Genomic DNA, 14,970 nt, shown 5'->3' on the forward strand with positions numbered 1-14,970 from the left:
GCCTCGCGGGCCGGCGGAGGCGGGCGCCGGCGGCCGACAGGTGGCAGGCGGCGATTCGGCGGGGGAGGCGGCGCGGACATGTCTGGCGGGGTCCGGACGTGTCCGGCTGCAGGAGGAGGAAGAAGCTAGGGTTTCGGGGGGATTTGATCCGCGAATTTGGACGGGGAGGGCATATTTATAGATAAAGGGAGCTAGGAGAGTCCAAATGAGGTGCGGTTTTTGGCCACGCGATCGTGATCGAACGACCGAGAGCATGGACAGGAGTTAGGTGGGTTTTGGGCCACTTTGGAAGGGGTGTTGGGCTGCAAACAAAAGAGGCTTTGTGGTTACCCGGTTACCCGTTGGAGTATCAAACGACCTCCAAATGGCACGAAACTTGACAGGCGGTCTACCGGTGCTATACCAAGGCCGCTTGGCAAACCTCGGGCCATTCCGAGAACGTTTAACACCCGCACACAAAAAGAGGCAAAAGGGGGCGCCGGATGACATAGGAGTGCCGGATTGCAAAACGGACAACGGGAAAATGCTCGGATACATGAGACGAACACGTATGCAAAATGAGATGCACATGATGACATGATATGAAATGCATATGATGACATGGAAAAGTGCAACACGCAAGCAAATGACATGGCAACGACGGCGAATAACTGGCAGACACCTGGCACATCGAATCCGGGGCGTTACAGATACTACTTGTGCATCCAAAATCCTTAAACCCAAATCTTGTTTGAGAGTCCACCATACCTACCTATGGATTGAGTAATATCCTTCAAGTAAGTTGTCATTGGTGAAAAAAGGGCAATAAAAATTGCTTCTAAAAGTGTAAGATCATTTAGTGTAAGGGAAAATTGAGCGTTGTACGAACTTGTGATGGTGAAGAATAAAAGCGACAGACTACATAATAAAGGTTGCCATCACAAGGGGCAATATAAAGTGACATTCTCTTCCACTAAGGGGTTGAGCATATAAACAAAAAGCGCATGGCAACCTCTGCTTCCCTCTGCGAAGGGCCTATCTTTTACTTTCATGCAAGAGTCAAAGTTTTTCTCTCTATTCCTTTTATTTTTCTCCTTTGGCAAGCATCATGTGGTGAGGAAAGATCTAGGCACATATATCCAGTTGAATATGGGTAGCATGAGTTATTATTATTGACATCATCCTTGAGGTGAGTGCGTTGGGAGGTGAAACTATAAGCCCCTATCTTTCTAAGAGTCCGGTTGAAATGTTTTGCCATGTGTACGCGGTGAGTGTTAGCAATCATAGAAGACTAAAATCATGGTTGAGTATGTGGACTTGCCTAAAGGCTCCGATACGTGACCCTTCCTGAAAAGATGATGAATTGTAGTTGCAAAGTTGACTGAGAACATAGTTTGTTGGTTTCCAATAGAGTTTATGCTTTATACTTTGATGCTATGATGAATTGTCACTTGTTCATGATAAGTGTATGATAAAAGTTCTATGATAAAAGTATTATGTTAAAGTTTGTTACTGTTATAATAAGTTACATGATGCTGCTATGTCCGTATTTTTGTTTTTATCGACCTCTCTCTCTCTCTCTCTCTCTCTCTCTCTCTCTCTCTCTCTAAGCATGTGGACATGTTTTTCGATTTCGGTTTTCGCTTGAGGACAAGTGAGGTATAAGCTTGGGGAGTTGATACGTCCATTTTGCATCATGTTTTCCTACTGTTATTTATGTTGTTTTTGTTGGGGAACATAGCATGCAATTTCAAAAAAATTCCTACAATCACGCAAGATCTATCTAGAAGATGGATAGCAACGAGAGGGGGAGAGTGTGTCCACGTACCCCCATAGACCGAAAGTGGAAGCGTTAGTTAACGCAGTTGATGTAATCAAACATCTTCACGATCCAACCGATCCAAGTACCGAACGTACGGCACCTCCGTGTTTAGCACACATTCAGCTCGATGATGTCCCTCGACTCTTGATCTAGTAGAGGGTCGAGGGAGAGTTCCGTCAGCACGACGGCGTGGCAACGGTGTTGATGATGTGATCCGCGCAGGGCTTCGCCTAAGCACTATGACGCTATGACCGGAGGTGTAAACTGTGGAGGGGGGCACCGCACATGGCAAAGAGAACAATTGATGTGTCTTTGGGGTGCCCCCCGCCCCCGTATATAAAGGAGGAGAGGGAGGAGGCCGGCCGGCCCCTGTAGGATGCGCCAGGAGAGAGGAGTCCTACTAGGACTCCAAGTCCTAGTAGGATTCCCTTTGGTGGAAGGGGGAAGAAGGAAGGGAGAGGAAGAAGGAGAGGGAAAGGGGACCGCGCCCCCTCCCCTAGTCCTATTCGGACTCCCCATGGGGGGGCCTTGTGGGCTGTCCTCTCTCTCGCCTATGGCCCATGATGGCCCATTACTTCCCCGGAGGGTTCCGGTAACCCCTCTGGCACTCCATTTTTACTAGGTACCTCTCGGTACTCTTCCGGTGTCTGAATAACATCGTCCAATATATCATTCTTTATCTCTCAACCATTTCGAGACTCCTCGTCATGTCCGTGATCTCATCTGGGACTCCGAACAAACTTCGGTCATCAAAAACACATAACTCATAATACAAATCGTCATTGAACGTTAAGCGTGCGGACCCTACGGGTACGAGAATTATGTAGACATGATCGAGACACATCTCCGATAAATAACCAATAGCGGAACCTGGATGCTCATATTGGCTCCTACACATTCTACGAAGATCTTTATCGGTCAAACCGCACAACAACATAGGTTGTTCCCTTTGTCATCGGTATGTTACTTGCACGAGATTCGATCATCGGTTTCATCATACCTAGTTCAATCTCGTTATCGACAAGTCTCTTTACTCGTTCCGTAATGCTTCATCCTGCAACTAACTCATTAGTCACATTGCTTGCAAGGCTTATAGTGATGATCATTACCGAGAGGGCCCAGAGATACCTCTCCGATACACTGAGTGACAAATCCTAATATCAATCTATTCCAACCCAACAAACACCTGTGGAGACACCTGTAGAGCATCTTTATAATCACCCAGTTACGTTGTGACGTTTGATAGCACACAAGTTGTTCCTCCGGTATTCGGGAGTTGCATAATCTCATAGTCAGAGGAACATGTATAAGTCATGAAGAAAGCAGTAGCAATAAAACTGTAAGGATCATTATGCTAAGCTAATGGATGGGTCTTGTCCATCACATCATTCTCTAATGATGTGATCCCATTCATCAAATGACAACAGATGTCTATGGTCAGGAAACATAACCATCTTTGATCAACGAGCTAGTCAAGTAGAGGCATACTAGGGACACTTTGTTTTTTCTATGTATTCACACATGTACTAAGTTTCCGGTTAATACAATTCTAGCATGAATAATAAACATTTATCATGATATAAGGAAATATAAATAACAACTTTATTATTGCCTCTAGGGCATATTTCCTTCAGTCTCCCACTTGCACTAGAGTCAATAATCTAGATTACATAGTAATGATTCTAACACCCATGGAGTCTTGGTGCTGATCATGTTTTGCTCGTGGAAGAGGCTTAGTCAATGGGTATGCAACATTCAGATTCGTATGTATCTTGCAAATCTCTATGTCTCCTTCCTTGACTTGATCGTGGATGGTATTGAAGCGTCTCCTAATGTGTTTGGTTCTCTTGTGAAATTTGGTTTCCTTTGCCAAGGCAATTGCTCCAGTATTGTCACAAAAGATTTTCATTGGACCCGATGCACTAGGTATTACACCTAGATCGGATATGAACTCCTTCATCCAGACTCCTTCATTTGCTGCTTCCGAAGCAGCAATGTACCCTGCTTCACACGTAGATCCCGCCACGACGCTCTGCTTGGAACTGCACCAACTGACACCTCCACCATTCAATATAAATACGTATCCGATTTTTGACTTAGAGTCATCTGGGTCAGTGTCAAAGCTTGCATCGACGTAACCATTTACGACAAGCTCTTTGTCACCTCCATAAACGAGAAACATATCCTTATTCCTTTTCAGGTATTTCAGGATGTTCTTGACCGCTGTCCAGTGATCCACTCCTGGATTACTTTGGTACCTCTCTGCTAAACTTATAGCAAGGCACACATCAAGTCTAGTGCACAGCTACATGATAGAACCTATGGCTGAGGCATAGGGAATGACTTTCATTTTCTCTCTATCTTCTGTAGTGGTCGGGCATTGAGTATGACTCGACTTCACACCTTGTAACACAGACAAGAACCCTTTCTTTGACTGGTCCATTTTGAACTTCTTCAAAATTTTATCAAGGTATGTGCTTTATGAAAGTCCAGTTAAGCGTCTTGATCTATCTCTATAGATCTTGATGCCCAATATATAAGCAGCTTCATCGATGTCTTTCATCAAAAAATTCTTATTCAAGTATCCTTTTATGCTATCTAGAAATTCTGTATTATTTCCAATCAACAATATGTCATCCACATCTAATATTAGAAATTCTACAGAGCTCCCACTCACTTTCTTATAAATACAGGCTTCTCCAAAAGTCTGTATAAAACCATATGCTTTGATCACATTATCAAAGCATACATTCCAACTCCGAGAGGCTTGCACCAGTCCATAAATGGATCGCTAGATATTGCACACCTTGTTAGCACCTTTTGGATCGACAGAACCTTCTGGTTGCATCATATACAACTCTTCTTTAAGAAATCCATTAAGGAATGCAGTTTTGACATCCATTTGCCAAATTTCATAATCATAAAATGCAGCAATTGCTAACATGATTCCGATAGACTTAAGCATCGCTACGGGTGAGAAGGTCTCATCATAGTCAACTCCTTGAACTTGTCGAAAACCTTTCGCAACAAGTCGAGCTTTATAGACAATAACATTACCGTCAGCGTCAGTCTTCTTATTGAAGATCCATTTATTTTCTATGGCTTGCCGATCATCGGGTAAGTCCACCAAAGTCCACACTTTGTTCTCATATATGGATCCCATCTTAGATTTCATGGCCTCAAGCCATTTCGCGGAATCTGGGCTCATCATCGCTTCCTCATAGTTCGTAGGTTCATCATGGTCTAGTAACATGACTTCTAGAATAGGATTACCGTACCACTCTGGTGCGGACCGTACTCTGGTTGACCTACGAGGTTCGGTAGTAACTTGATCTGAAGTTTCATGATCATTATCATTAGCTTCCTCACTAATTGGTGTAGGAATCACTGGAACTGATTTCTGTGATAAACTACTTTTCAATGCGGGAGAAGGTAAAATTACCTCATCAAGTTCTATTTTCCTCCCACTCACTTCTTTCGAGAGAAACTCCTTCTCTAGAAAGGTTCCATTCTTAGCAACGAATATCTTGCCTTTGGATCTGTGATAGAAGGTGTACCCAACAGTTTCCTTTGGGTATCCCATGATGACGCATTTCTCCGATTTGGGTTCGAGCTTATCAGGTTGAAGCTTTTTCACATAAGTGTCGCAGCCCCAAATTTTAAGAAAAGACAACTTGGGTTTCTTGCCAAACCACAGTTCATATGGGGTCGTCTCAGCGGATTTCGATGGTGCCCTATTTAACATGAATGCAGCTGTCTCTAAAGCATAACCCCAAAACGATAGCGATAAATCAGTAAGAGACATCATTGATAACCCACAAGTGTAGGGGATCAATTGTAGCCTCTTTCGATAAGTAAGATTGTCGAACCCAACGAGGAGCTAAAGGTAGAACAAATATTCCCTCAAGTTCTATCGACCACCGATACAACTCTACGCACGCTTGACGTTCGCTTTACCTAGAACAAGTATGAAACTAGAAGTACTTTGTAGGTGTTGTTGGATAGATTTGCAAGATAATAAAGAGCACGTAAATATAAAGTAGGGGTTGTTTAGATAAAGAAGCAATAAAGTAAATATAGCGAGTGTGGAAAAGTTGTGGTAGGACTTGTGAAATTGTCCCTAAGCAATTGACTACTTTACTAGACCGATAGAAAGTTTTATGTGGGAGAAGCATAAGCTAACATACTTTCTCTTCTTGGATCATATGCACTTATGATTGGAACTCTAGCAAGCATCTGCAACTACTAAAGATCATTAAGGTAAAACCCAACCATAGCATTAAAGCATCAAGTCCCCTTTATCCCATACGCCACAACCCCCTTACTTGGGTTTATGCTTCTGTCACTCAAGCAACCCACTATAAGCGAATCATGAACATATTGCAACACCCTACAGCGGGAACCCCTCACGCTTGTGCGACACGGAGGGCACAATAGGACAGCAACATAACCACAAGCAAATTAAACCAATCATAGCAATTCAGCAATCAGCGGTAGGACAACGAAAATCTACTCAGACATCATAGGATAGCCATACATCATTGGGAAATAATATATAGCGTTGAGCACCATGTTTAAGTAGAGATTACAGCGGGTAAAAGAGGGGTTACACCGCTGCATAGAGGGGAGGAAGGTGATGGAGATGTTGGTGAGGATGGCGGAGGTGTTGGTGTAGATCGCGGTGATGATGATGGCCCCCGGCGGTGTTCTGGCGCCACTGGAAGCAAGGGGGAGAGAGCCCCCTTATTCTTCTTCTTCCTTGACCTTCTCCCTAGATGGGAGAAGGGTTTCCCCTCTGGTCCATGGCCTCCATGGCTTGGGAGGGGCGAGAGCCCCTCCGAGATTGGATCTGTCTCTCTGTCTCTCTCTGTTTCTGCGTTCTCAGATTCTGCCCTTTCACCGTTTCTTATATATCCGGAGATCCGTAACTCCGATTCGATTGAAACCTTCGCCACAATTTTTTTCCCGAAAATTAGCTTTCTTGCGGCCAAAGAAGAGCAGTAACCGCCTTACGGGGTGCCCACGAGGGTCAGGGGCGCACCCCCTGCCTTGTGGCCCCCTTTGGGCACCGTCTCGCGTTGATTTTTCTTCCCAAAAATCATAAATATTTCAAAAATGATCTCGATCCATTTTTATCCCGTTTGGACTCCGTTTGATATGGGGTTTCTGCGAAACACAAAACATGCAACAAACAGGAACTGGCACTAGGCACTGGATCAATATGTTAGTCCCAAAAATAATATAAAAAGTTGCCAAAAGTATATGAAAGTTGTAGAATATTGGCATGGAACAATCAAAAATTATAGATACGACGGAGACGTATCAACATCCCCAAGCTTAATTCATGCTCGTCCTCAAGTAGGTAAATGATAAAAAAGATAATTTTTGATTTGGAATGCTACCTAGCATAATCTTGATCATATATCTAATCATGGCATGAATATTAAGACACGAGTGATTCAAAGCAATAGTCTATCATCTATTTATATATATATAAAGTACTTGACGGGTCATCAGAATAAAGACAATTAGCTTAGTAAATCCCACAATAATTAGATCTTCGTAAACCAGGTGAGTCCATGCCGTAAGACAATAAAATCCAATTATTATATATTTGTAAACCAGGTGGGTCAAAATAAAGATAAGTCCAACCATTAGATCTTCGTAAATGATGTGGGTCCATAGCGTCCAATGACGGCTTCACGTTGATTTTCACGATCCCAACCACAACCCCAATGCTTGGACCAACCCGTGAGGGATCAGAAACACACATGCATCAGGGAGTTCCTATGTGACGCATTCTGCGTCAAAATGCTGCACTTTCGCACAGGCACGTCGTCGGTGCGCCGATTGGGCCGGCCCATTGCAGTGCGCTGCAAATACCAGGTGATAAATTGCAAAAAATGTAGGGCGCGACAGTTGGGAATCGAACTCAGCACGGGCGACTCGCACGCACACCCTACTAGCCACTAGGATGGACGAGCACAGTTGACCAAACTGCAGCGGGTAACTACAAGAACTAAAGAAAGTATAAGACTGTTTGAAAAACATACTTTACGATTTCCCAAATAGCGAAAACAAAAGGTGAATATTTTATCAAACGCGAACACTATTAGTTTTATTTTACAAATTTTGAGAAAACTCAAACATTTTTTCAACACACAAACGAATTTTGGAGACGCGAGCATATTTTTTTGGAACGGAAACATTTTTTAAACTACCCAAAAAACTGAACAGGAACAATTTTTCAAATTTCAAAACAAAATTTGGAAACACAAACAACTTTTGAATTTCCCAAATATTCTTGGAATTTGTGACATTTCTTTAAAGCACAAACATTTTCTAAATCTTAAGAACAAATTTTGAAACAGAGAACAAATTTGGAAGCACGAACAATTTTTTAAAGCACGAACAATTTTTGAATGTTGAGAACAAATTTTGAAATGGAGAACAAATTTGGAAGCTCGAACAATTTTTGAAAGCACGAACAATTTTTGAATCTTGAGAACAAATTTTGAAATGAAGAACAAATTTGGAAGCACGAACAATTTTTGAAAGCACGAACAATTTTTGAATGTTGAGAACAAATTTTGAAATGGAGAACAACTTTTTAAGCGCGAACAATTTTTGAATGTTGAGATTTTTTTTTGAAATGGAGAACAAATTTAGAAGCGCGGACAATTTTTTAAAGCCCGAACAATTTTTGAATGTTGAAAACAAATTTTGAAATGGAGAACAAATTTGGAAGCGCGAATTTGAAATGGGAAGATTTTTTGAAACTCCCAAACATAATTTGAAATGTGAACAAAAAGAAAACAAAAAGAGAAGAAAAAGGAATTGAAAAATAAAATAAAGAAACAGAAAAACGAAGAAAGAAAAAGAAAAAAACAGGAAAAACAACAAAGAAAAAACAAACAGAAAAAACCAGTGAAAACCCGGTTCAAGAATCTTCTAGAAGGTTCCCAAAACCTTCAGGAACCCTCCAGAAGGTTCCCAAAACGGGAAGCTGTAGCGCCAGCGCTATCTCCTAACTGGGTCGGCCCATCTTGATCGCTATCGCTAGCTCTTTGTGCGAAGCCTAGACAAGTCGACGCAGCGAGCGTCGAATAGGATTTTCCCATGCATCATGCATCATTAATCTACTACCACTATAAAAGAAAGAGAGGGGCAGATCCAAACAATCACACCCATCCATCATCAAGATCTAATGGTCCATGGTGTCTCTATGTTTAACACTAGCAAGCCACTAATCTCCCTAACACAACAAGCCACGCAATTAAGCCCCGCACACCCCGTTCGACACGCACGCACGCCCCCACCACGATCTTTCCCACGTCCGCACCTCCTCCTCCCAACGACCAGAGCACGGCCGGGCCTCCGCTGTCGTCCGCTGCTCGCCCATCCTCCGCCTCCGCCACCAGCCCATCCTCCTCCGCCTCCTCCGCCGTGGCCGCCCGCCGCCCGCCGCCAACTACTCCTCCTCCCCATACTGCCCTGGCCATCCCAACCGTCGTCATCCACCCACTCCTGACCCACCCTCTCGGCCTCTCCCCCTCCCCTCGATCCCCCAGATCCGATCGAGGCATGCCCCACCGCCACCCCCACCCACCCGCCGCTGATCCACCATCACGCTCGGTAGCGCCGCCCTCCTCCTTCTCTCTGCAGTCCATGGCCGGCACCGCAGCCTCGTCCCCACAGCTGCTCCGCAGCGCCTCCGACGACCGCGCCCGGAGCGCGACAGTGGCATCATTCCGAGCACATGACGCCACGCTCCGCCGGGGCTCCTTCACCGTCCGCGGCTCCTCCAGGCTCTGCACCTCGCCGACTCCCCCTTCGTCACGGCCTCTCGTCCATGCTAGAGGCAGCCACGTCCTCGATGGTTGCTGCTGGATTCTACCCCTCCAAGTTGCTCGGACGCCTCCCCAACTCTCCATCCTCCCCAACAAGGTCGCTGCCATCACCAAAAGCCAGGATGAAGGCCAGGAAGCCCTACACCATCACGCCCGGGAGATCTGGACCGAGCCCGAGCACGACAAGTTCCTCGAGGCGCTGCAGCTGTGAGTCGCCCCCTGCCCCCCAATCCCCGCCCTACTCTTCGGTAACTGATGGTGTCGGTCGGGGGATTAGATTCTGTCGATTCCTAATTGGTTTTGCTTGCTGGCCGAATTGGCCTGGTTATTTTTCTACAAAATCTCTATACGGGGATCCGTTCATGGCTAGCAGAGGTCGAGCATACTATCAAAAGACATAGTACGTGTTTTATTGGATGTCTGTTTTAAAGCATGGGGGAGGTTTTATTTTACTTACTGTAAGTTATGATTCATGTCTAACTGATGTATCACCCGGATTGTATACTTTTGGGTTTTGGTTGTTGTGCATGCTGTATGTATATCCGCAGCTGGGAAGAGAGAGGGGGAAAAGTGATTTTGACAAGGAGTTCAACTACATTTGTGTTAGTTATAGGTAGCGAGTATGTAACTGACAGTACTATGAAGCGATTCATCTCCTTCTTTTTGTCTGTTATTATAGGTTTGATCGTGATTGGAAAAAGATAAAAGCAACATCGGCCACTTGTGGTGGTCCGAAGGCCTCCGGGCGCCGCAGCACCACGCCGTCCTGACGCCGACCCAGTCGCAAACGGCGGCCATCTCTGGTATGTAATATATGCCTTCAACCTGTAACATAATTGGATCTTGTTATCAGTATGTGCGGAATGCTGTGGGTCAAGTCAATACTTAGCATTGGTTGACTGTGAGCAACTCAGAGATTAGACATGCGAACAGCAGCGTATCTCAGTAAATTCTGAAGAGAAGAGAAACATCACATGTCCATCTGTGTGCAGATGTTTTTCTCTGCTCCATAATTCCTAAGATTTTTCTTGTCTTCCAAACTAGAGCTGGTCCAACATAGAACTATATTGCTTTAGAGTTCAATTCAGAAGGAGATTGATCATACCCAAATCAGACACACCAGGAGTCTGTCTCACCTATTGCTGCATTGTTTTGATCGCAGGGAACCAGGCTCCCAAAACCGAGTCAAACTCTGACAGCGAGTCATTGGTCGAGACAGGGGGCGGCCGATGCAAGCGAAGCGGCGAATCATCAGATACCAGGTTTATAAGAAGGTATGCAGAGATCAAGTCTGGGTCCAGTTATTATCAGGATACAACATAGAAACCTACACTACCAGTAGTAGTCTGAATCTAAAGAGGAGTCCGAGTCAGGGTCGACCTGCTTCTGGACTTCCCTCCTTGAATCCTCCATTGAAAGGTACACGTCCTTAACGATTTATCTAGCACGCGCCTTGCTAAGTTTGTTGCCACTAGAATTCAGAGATTTCGTGGTTTGTGTGGCTAAAAGTTTTGTGAATTGGCTTGGTCAGCATATCGCCTTGGTCAAATTCGGCCGCCCTCCTCGATTCCATTTACCCGCTGCGGCGCCCGACTACTCCACCCACGGTGAGCCTAGCTCTGCATCTCCTGTTTTTTGTCGTACTGTCTGTTGCCTATTTCCTGTATAGTATGATGATGGCGTGCCTGGTCAAATCAATTATTTTTTCTGGGTATAAAATTGTAACTATGTGAATTGGATTAGGATGCAACCAAATTCAAATGCAGTAGGAATGCACTACTTTTTTCTGGAATGAAAAGTAGAGATCTGCAGTGCTGCATGGTAATTATTGGCAAGGCCTCAATGACAATATTTGCTACCAGATATATTCCTACGGGTAGGAGGTGAATTACATGGATGCCATAGATATCAAGTCTCTATATGGTTGCCATAGATGCTACTATTACATGGATTTATTACTATTTTTCATGTGTTGTTGAAAATAGAACTCACTCATTTATTTGTCTACGGAGGGAGTAGCATACAGTAAGCTTCATTTCACCGAGGAGATCTTCCGTTACATAGAGTTATTAATTTCAATATGAATTCAGAATTCAGTACCCACACGAATTTCGTAGATGCTTTGATCGAGACGTGCGTTGCACGTGCATGCTTACTAGTAAGAAAAAACATACAGGTTGGGCCACCGCACTCATACGAATGGACCATGCCATCAGCGATGAGGCCATCTCAGAAAAAAAAGGTTCTAATGTGCTTAAAAAAACAAACTGTCATATCTCTCCAAACAGAATGTGTCCACACAGAATCCAATTTTTTCCATCGTGCAAACATGAGAAACTTAACCATCCATATAAGACCTTCCCCACAACCTCATAGGTTCGTTGTCCTCGAGATTTTAGGTTACAACTTCTACATGATCTTGCTCCCACATCATCTTCCTCCGGCGACCCAAACTTCGACATCAACTTCAGAATTGTCTTCCTCCAGTGACCACAGGATAGCTCTGTCAAGCAATCAGGAAACATCAAGTAAGTTCAATCTGCACGAAATTATAAATGATACCGATTCATGGATCAATGATGGTTCAATTATGCTCTACGCAGTCCTCATCTAAGAATATTTGACATGTTACCTCAGAAGGTTGATTACGTAAAATCCTATAGGTGTGGGTTCATGTCTTAATGGTGTCATGTTCATATTTTTTACGCATCTACAAAAGGCTAATGCCATGGATGTTGATTGCTGTGATATAGATAAACATATATGGTGCATCAGATGGTGTTCATGTTATAGATCAGACCTATTAATGGATCAATGATACTTAGATTATACTGTCGGTAGTGCTAATCTAAAAAGATTTCACATGTTAGCTCACAAGTTTCATTATGTACAAACAGATATGATGGTGTCCATGTTTGATCAACCTCAGATGCTATAGTGGTTTCCTTTCATAATGCCAGCAGCTCCATCTGAAACAAAAATAAAAAACAATTGTCAATAAAATTGTATTGGTTCATCTACTATGATTTCATATAGACTCATCTATACATACATAGTTGGTTCCTGTATTTGGTCAACCTCAGATGCTATGGGGTTCCTGTCGTAATTCCAGCAGCTCCATCTGAAACAAAATTTAAGACCAATTGTTAATAAAATTGTATCAGTCCATCTACTATGATTTCATATAGACTCATCTACAGAAGGCTAATGCCATGGATGTTGCTTCCAGTGTTTTCACGTTAAGATAACATACAATCGAAGTCTAGAATCATACAACTATAACAGAAAGAAGTGGGATTGCTTGCTGCGATATATATAAACATATATGGTGCATCAGATGGTGTTCATATTATAGATCAAACCTATTAATGCATCAATAATACTTAAATTACACTATAGGCAGTGCTAATCTAAAAGCGACAAAAATATTTTGTATTTATAGAGCTTGCATGTCATTATTACTTACTTTATCAATCAACACTTTGTTCTTATATTTTTAGGGCCTCAAAGATTATGGCACACACCGCTGAATGCATCGACTACAGGAAACGAGACATGGACAATGAAAGTCAAAGTTTTAAGACTTTGGAACACAATTAACTTATTAACTAATGAACTCATTAGCACTGATATGATTTTATTAGATAAAAAAGTGCAAGTATTACATATATAATGTCTCTTCAATTTACCCTTTCCAAAGTTTGCGGGTGTTTTCTCTCTATGTAAGGTGATGTATTCTATTGGGAGCAAACTGGTCAATAAATTTAAATCAAAAATTAAGACCATCAAAGTCTGGGAGTATGAAAAATACCGACCATTGAAGAACAATCTCAAAATAAGTTTTGTCTATGATACAACGATGAAGGAAGTGGATGAAGGAAAATCCAAGTTTTTGGACTACCACTTCGAATTTGTTGATGGTGATACCTTGGATAGTAGGGTGATTATTGATAAATAGTGCTCAGGTACAATCAAAGTCCATATCGAAGAACAAGCATCAGTGAACTAGATTTTTAAGTATGATTATGTGCAGATGTCATTGGATTGCTTACTGCAATGAAGCCAATATAGCATGTGCAAAAATAAATAAAGGGACGGGCATGGCGCAAACTTCAAACGTCCGTGAGATTGAAGTCCTTTTACTAGAGTAAGTGATTATATTCTATAGATATTTTTGAATTACATATATGATATTTATATCACTTTTTCATGATTAAATGCATGAAGTGGTGAGATAATCAGAATCACGCTGTGGGGGGATATTTGCAAATATGGTGAATGAAAGGCTTTTAAACAAACAAACAATAGTGATTATCACTTCAAATTTGGTCAGAAAACTAAATGGTGAGAACTATAATCTCTATGTGTAAACCTGAATCCAAATTACTGACAATTTATTACTAGGGCTATCACTACGCACGAATTTTTTTTATTTTTTTTTTAGAAAAGGAGGATGACCCCCGGCCTCTGCATCTGGGAGATGCATACGGCCACTTTATTGATTATTCTCGAGGACCTTACAAAGTATTACAACAATATGCCTGAATCCGCCATCTTGGCAACATATGCCACTACTCCTATCCATATGATGAAGGGGTGCTACCTGGGCCACATACCCGGTCTACTCACCTAAACCTATCATCAAAAGCCAGAAGCTCCAGCCTAGCCACATACCGGGTCTGGGGCATAAACTGGTCTGACGCACTCACATGTGTCGTCGCCGCCATCTTTCATAGGTCCGTCTTCAGAGCAGATATTGAGGCTTCTACCTTGTCAGGCCACTCCGTCATCGACGACACCTTGACGCCAAACAACTACCTCCACCTGCGCGAGTCCATCCCCGCGCATCGGGCGCCGAGTCTCCACTGCACCACGCCGCCGAGATTCGCCGTCATCAATGTGAAGGATGAAGTACCGCTCCACCAATAAGGCACCCGCTGGTCCCTCGATCCCGTGTACGCCTCCAAGAATGACGCCCCCAAGGAGGAAACGACACCAACGCGTCGCCATCATCCGATCAACTGATCTAGGGTTTCCCCCGGAGGTAGCGGATAGAGGTCTAGAGCTTCTCCACGGCGATGCCTTCAAGAAGGTAATGACACCACAGGGTGCCACCAACGCCGGTCTTGGCAACAAGCCGAGCACAAGGTTTTCACCCGGATCCGCTCGAAGAACCTCCATCACGTATTGTGCGCACGGGTCGCCGCCGATCTGAGCCGCCGCACATCGAGCAAGCCGCACCGGGCAGATCGGATCTGTCCGGAGGGCAAACCACACATGGCGCCGACCCAACCACCAGGCCCTCCATACCGCCACCGC

The 14,970-nt window shown here is 43.6% G+C and overlaps 1 long non-coding RNA gene across 1 annotated transcript; it reads left to right on the plus strand.

Moving 5' to 3' along the window:
- The first annotated feature begins 8,940 nt into the window (after positions 1 to 8,940).
- LOC119326318 lies at positions 8,941 to 11,821 on the plus strand. The gene is made up of 5 exons (XR_005157906.1): positions 8,941 to 9,858; positions 10,331 to 10,454; positions 10,814 to 11,070; positions 11,183 to 11,258; positions 11,395 to 11,821. It is a non-coding gene; the product is annotated as an uncharacterized LOC119326318 (long non-coding RNA).
- The last annotated feature ends 3,149 nt before the right edge of the window (positions 11,822 to 14,970 follow it).

Source organism: Triticum dicoccoides, chromosome 1B (assembly GCF_002162155.2).
Source record: "Triticum dicoccoides isolate Atlit2015 ecotype Zavitan chromosome 1B, WEW_v2.0, whole genome shotgun sequence".
Classification (NCBI taxonomy): Eukaryota; Viridiplantae; Streptophyta; class Magnoliopsida; order Poales; family Poaceae; genus Triticum; species Triticum dicoccoides.